Below are 6974 nucleotides of genomic sequence, written 5' to 3' on the forward strand. Positions count from 1 at the left end.
GGTCAGGCGTCCTTTTGCGGCGTCCTCGCGTCCTTCCCCGCTCGTTTCCCGCGCCGAGTTTGAATACTGCGCCGACATATACAGAGCGCAGTACACTCGTTTATTGTTGGGCAGGCTCGGCAGCTCTCGCGCTGACGTCCTGTACGTCCAGGACGTGAGCGCGGAAGGAGCCGAGACTGCCCGAGTGTACTGCGCTCGGTATATGTCGGCGCAGTATTCAAACTTGGTGCGGGTATCGGCGTATACCGCGCACCCACGATTTTGCCCTGATTTTCAGGGGAAAAAAGTGCGCGGTATACGCCGATAAATACGGTACCATACCGGTGACCCCACAATAGGGATAAAACTTTTTCGCAGAAGAGAGTTTAACAAGACACGTGGCCACTCATTAAAATTAGAAGAAAAGAGGCTTAACCTTTTAAACTACGTAGAGGGTTTTTTACTGTAAGAACAAGAAGGATGTGGAATTCCCTTCCACAGGCGGTGGTCTCAGCGGGGAGCATCGATGGTTTCAAGAAACTGATAAGCACCTGAGCGACCGCAACATACATGGATATACAATGCAATACTGACATACAGTATAATCACACACATAGGTTGGACTTGTGTCTTTTTTTTTTTTTTTTTCAATTTCACCTACTATGTTACTCGTCAATCTCCAATTACACCATTTCCGGTTTCTCTCCAGCAGCAGTAATTGCAGATTTCGACGACTTGGCGGTTTCCACAGAACACCGGCAGCATATACACTACGGTACATGACACCGGCAAAGGAGTAAAAAAAAATTACGCTGCCTTGGGTGTGGCCAAGTTGTTGGTTAGTAGCGGGCAGACTAAAAATGTCCACACATAGGTGTGCGCAGCCTATGGCATTAGGGGGTGCACACAGTGGCATCACTAGGGTTGGTGTCACTGAGCATGAGCAATCCGGGGCACTGAGCAGGCTGGCGCATCAGCACAGCTCTGAACCCCGTGTAATCCCCCTAAAGTTGCCGCCCTGTGCAATCTACTTAAATGTACTGCCCCCCCCGCAATCCCCCCTAATGTACCGCCCCCCGCAATCCCCCTAATGTACTGCCCCCCCCCGCAATCCTTCTAATGTACCGCGCCTCCTGTGCAATCCTTCTAATGTACTGCCCCCCCCGCAATCCCCCTAATGTACCGCGCCCCCTGTGCAATCCCCCTAATGCAGTGTTTCTCAATTCCAGTCCTCAGGCCCCCCAACAGGTCAGGTTTTCAGGATTTCCCTCAGATGAAAAGGCTCTGGTGATTACTAAGGCAGTGAAACTGATCAAATCACCTGTGCAAAATAATGGAAATCCTGAAAACCTGACCTGTTGGGGGGGCCTGAGGACTGGAATTGAGAAACACTGCCCTAATGTATGGCCCCCCGCAATCCTAATGTACCGCGCCCCCCTGTGCAATCCTTCTAATGTATCGCCCTCATGTGCAATCCCCTTAATGTAACCCCCCCCTGTAATCCCCTAATGTACCCCCCCCTAATTAGGGTGACCACATTTCCAAACTACCATTCAGGGGCACCCCCCTTCCCAAAAATCAGCTTGTGCTGTAACGAATCAAAGCACAGTGATTGGACACAAGAGGCGGGATTTATGATTTCTCCAATCACAAGCAGGGGCAGGGATTGTGCTCCTCCAGGCATTCCCGGCCAGGACAAGTACTGTCAGTGAGTAAAGCGGTGATGTGGCAGCCTTTTTTGGGGGCATCAGATTGGCCTGGGGGGTGACTGTGTCAGTTTCATTCCGGGACACTGTATTGTCCAGGAATAAGTGTGCCCGGGACAGACCTGCAAAATGCGGGACTGTCCCAGGCAATCCGGGACACATGGTCACCCTATCCCTAATGTTACCCCCCCCCCTGTGTAATCCCCCTAATGTATACCTCCCGTCCCTACATTTACAGACCTCAGATCAGCGACCCTCTTCCTAGGCTCCTCCTCCTGTTGTCCCCTTCATCCTGAATCCTCTACCTAGTAAGGCACTGACCAGGAACAGGCATGTGGTCAGCAAAGTCCAAAAAATATAAAAATGTCCTTCCTGCTTACTTGTTCCAAGTTGGTGACTCTCACTAGGTAGGTCTGTCCTTCTCCACCTTTTTCCCCAGAAGGACAACCAAGTCTCAGGGAGCTTCTGCCAAAACGAATCCATCAGCGGCCAGTGGGAAAATATCCCTTACATTGGTGGTCAATTGGAAGAAAGCCCCTCCCCCATTACATTGGTGGTCAATGGGAAGACTGCCCCTCCCCCATTACATTGGTGGTCAATGGGAAGACTGCCCCTCCCCCATTACATTGGTGGTCAATGGGAAGAATACCCTCCTTACACTAGTGGTCTGTGGGAAAAATACCCCTTACATTGGTGATCAGTGGGAAGAATGTTCCTTACATTGGTGATCAGTGGGAAGAATGTCCCTTACATTGGTGATCAGTGAGAAAAATGTTCCTTACATTGGTGATCAGTGGGAAGAATGTTCCTTACATTGGTGGTCAGTGGGAAGAATGTCCCTTACATTGGTGATCAGTGGGAAGAATGTCCCTTACATTGGTGATCAGTGGGAAGAATGTCCCTTACATTGGTGATCAGTGGGAAGAATGTCCCTTACATTGGTGATCAGTGGGAAGAATGTTCCTTACATTGGTGATCAGTGGGAAGAATGTTCCTTACATTGGTGATCAGTGGGAAGAATGTTCCTTACATTGGTGGTCAGTGAGAAAAATGTCCCCCCCCCCCCCCCCTTAGTTTAGTCATCAGTGAGAAGTATGTCCTTCCTTTATATTGGTGATCAGTGGGAAGAATGTTCCTTACATTGGTGGAAATGATGCCCTCATGCCCCCCCCCCCTTACATTGGTGGTCAGTGGGAAAATGCCACCCCTTCAGGCAACTAAAAAGATAATTAACACTATAAATTAGTGATGCCAGAGGGTCAGGTTGACCAGAATAAGTCGGCATTATATTGCCTGTGCACTGTAGCCGCGGTACAACGAATCACGATGTCCTGTGAGCCTGAATATGAAAAGTTGATAAATGCACATTTACTTTTATTTTGCCATTATTGGTTCATTTATATATACAGTATACCAGGGCTCAAAATTGCTACTAGCCAGGCCTTAAGGGTTACTCGCCACCAGCTGCCCCAACCGATCCCTACCCTGTAGCAGCCTCAGTTACCTGTGCCCACCATTGCAGCCTCAGTTACCTGTGCCCACCATTGCAGCCTCAGCATGAAGAAAGAGAAAAGCCACAGGATTACAGAGCCGATAGCCGGCTGTTACAGCCGAGTTTATATTACAATTGCCTCCTCTCCACTCCGCTCGTGGTTACACATAGCCCCGCCTCCTGACCCCACTCCAGTGATAGACAGAATGCCAGTCCAATGCTGGGACGTGTTCTGTCTATCACAGGAGCGGGGTCAGGAGGCGGGGCTTTCTGTAACCACGAGCGGAGAGGAGGCAATTGCAATATAAACTCGGATGTAACAGCCGGCTATCCGCTCTGTAATCCCGCGGCTTGTCTCTTCCCCTAGTGATTGATGGGAGAACAGCTCCCAATCAATCCTGCATGCCGGCGGTACTCGCGCCCCCCCCCTCCCTGGCAGCCCTGCTCCTCGCCAGAAACAATTTGACAACTCAGCTTATACTCGAGTATATATATATATATATATATATATATTTTCAAACCATGGACTATAACTTTGCAGTTTTTTTTGCTGTGACCAGTTCATTTTCAGCTGTGAGGAATTGAATTGCTTGAATTTGTTTTGTTGCCGGTTATTAACCACTTCCCGCCCGGCGTATGGCCGATTTACGTCCGGGAAGTGGTTCTGAAATCCTGACAGGACGTTCCAGAACGTCCTGCAGGATTTCATGCCGCGCCCCTGGGGGCGCGCAGCGCGGCGATCCGGCGGCGACTCTTTACCACGTGATCAGCCATGTCCAATGACGGCTGATCACGATGTAAACAGGAAGAGCCGTTGATGGCTCTTTCTCACTCGCGTCTGACAGACGCGAGTAGAGGAGAGCCGATCGGCGGCTCTCCTGACGGGGGGGGTTCGCGCTGATTGTTTATCAGCGCAGCCCCCCCTCGGTTCGCCACACTGGACCACCAGGGATGCCCACCCTGGACCACCAGGGTGGGCAAAAAAAAAAAAAGCCTGCAAAAAAAAAAATAAAGTCTGATTTTTTTTTTAAAAAAGCATTAAAAAAAAAAAAGATGCCAATCAGTGCCCACAAATGGCCACTGACTGGCAACCTGGGAAAATCGGTGCTGCCCCACAGTGTCCATCAGTGCCACCACAGTGTCCATCAGTGCCACCCCACAGTGTCCATCAGTGCCACCCCACAGTGCCCATCCATGCCCAGTGCCCACCCATCAGTGCCGCCTATGTGTGCCCATCAGTGCCGCCTATGTGTGCCCATCAGTGCCGCCTATGTGTGCCCATCAGTGCCGCCTATGTGTGCCCATCAGTGCCGCCTATGTGTGCCCATCAGTGCCGCCTATGTGTGCCCATCAGTGCCGCCTATGAGTGCCCATCAGTGCCGCATACCAGCACCACCAATCAGTGCCACCTCATCTGTGCCCGTTAGTACTACCTCATCGATGTCCATCAGTGCCATCTCATCGGTGTCCATCAGTGCCGCCATATCAGTGCCCGTAATTGAAAAAGAAAAACTTATTTACAAAAAAATTTACAGAAAAAAATTAAAACGTAATTTTTTTAAAAAAAAATTCAGTCTTTTCTTAGTTGTTGCGCAAAAAAAAAAAATCGCAGAGGTGATCAAATACCACCAAAAGAAAGCTCTATTTGTGGGGAAAAAAGGACGCCAATTTTGTTTGGGTACAGTGTAGCATGACCGCGCAATTGCCATTCAAAATGCGACAGCGCTGAAAGCTGAAAATTCCCTTGGGCGGGAAGGTGCGTAAGTGCCTGGTATGGAAGTGGTTAATGGACACAATGCACTTGGATCCCAACAAACTAGCAGGAATTGGAAATGCTACAATTCAATAAAATGTTCCTCTCCCTTTTATAGGTATTATGTGATGTGCATCTGAGATCCCTTTATGAACCCAGGAATCCTAGGGGGACGCAGCCGATTACATTAGGGCAGGGGGAGGCAACCCAGGGCCCTCCCAGCTGTTGTGGAACTACATTTCCCATGAGGCATTGCAAGGCTGGCAGTTACAATTCCTCCCAGAGGCATAATGGGACTTGTAGTAATGCAACAGCTGGAGGGGCCCCCAGGTTACCCAACCCTGCATTAGGGTGTGCCCCCCAAAGCTAAAAACAAAACAAAACGTGTGTGTGTGCGTGTATGCATGTACGACGCTGTTGCAGAGTTATTTCTGGGTTCGCGGGCTCCAGCAATGCGATTGGTCGGAGCTACGATGACGTCGTCACATGCTGATTCAGTGACTATCTCCTACACTGTGCAAGTTTAGGAGATAATCCCGATACCTACAGGTGAGTCTTATTATAGACCTACCTGTAGGTAAAAGTGGTGTAACAGGGTTTACGACCGCTTGCCACCCGCCCACCGTCAAATGATGGGGCGGTTTCGGCTCTCATTCTGGGTGTTGCTAGGACACGGCGCGACCTGATCTCTGTAAAGGGCCGCGGATCTTTAACCATGTGATCGGCTGTGTCCAATCACAGCCGGTTACATGTAAACACAGATAGGTAGATTCAGAAAGAGTTAGTAGATAAGTCGACCTAACTCGGAATCTACGCCGACTTATGTTTAAGCGTATGCTCAAACAGAGATACGCTTAAACATATCTAAGATACGACGGCTTGCGCCATCCAATCTTACATTGCAATATTTCGGATGGCCGCTAGGTGGCGCTTCCATTGCGGTCGGCGTAGAATATGTAAATGAGTTTATATGCCGATTCACGAACATACGCCCGGCCGCCACAGAAGTTTTACACCGTTTCCGTAAGGCATTATCAGGCCTAAAGTTATTCCATCTATTAGGTGGAATAACAATGTTAAAGTATGGCCGCCGTTCCCGCCGTGAGATTCAAATTTTTTACGTCGTTTGCGTAAGTCGTCCGCTAATCGGGATTTACGTCGTTTACGTCCACGTCGAAATCAATAGGCCCGTGCGGCGTACTTGGCCGCAATGCACCCTGGGAAATGTAGGCGCCCGGCGCATGCGCATTAAGAAAAAACGTAAAAAACGTGAGGTCAAGCCTCATTACCATAAAACACGCCCCCCTCCAAGACATTTGAATTCGGCACCCTTATGCCCGCTCGTTTTAGGCTACGCCGCCGTATATTAGCAGGCAAGTACATCGAGAATCATGTACTTGCCTAGCTAACTTACGGCGGCGTAGCCTAAACACGCTAAGCTACGCCGCCGTAACTATAGGCTTCTTTACCTGAATCTACCTAAGAGATGCCGGTTATTGGCTCTCATCGTCTGACAGTGGCAGAGTGTGTGGCAGGAGAGCCAATCAGCGGCATCTCCTCGCATTGGGCATCGAGACATGTAATCAGGGCACTGATCACAATAAAGCGCCACCAATCAGTGCCCATTAGTGATACCAGTCAGCGCTGCCCATCAATGCTGTCAGTGCCCACCTGTGCCCCATATAAGCGCCACCTATAAGTGCCCAAAAGGTTTGGCATATTAGTGCCGACTCAGCGCACATCAGTGAAGTCGAAAAATTACTTTTTTACAAAATGTACTCACCGAAACGATGGAAAACTTTATTTTATTTTTTTATTTGTCTTTTTATGTATTTATTTTCTGTTTTTATATTTTTTTCTGTCTTTTTTTTATATAATTTTTTTTTGTAAAAAAGCAAAACAACAAAAAAAAACCCCAGCAGTGATTAAATCCCGCCAAACGAAAGCTCTATTTGTGTGAAGAAAATGATAAAAAATGTCATATGATTAAAGTGTAGCACGACCGCGCAATTGTCATTCAAAGTGCGACAGCGCTGAAAGCGGC

This window comes from Rana temporaria, chromosome 6, assembly GCF_905171775.1.
Source record: "Rana temporaria chromosome 6, aRanTem1.1, whole genome shotgun sequence".
Taxonomy (NCBI): Eukaryota; Metazoa; Chordata; class Amphibia; order Anura; family Ranidae; genus Rana; species Rana temporaria.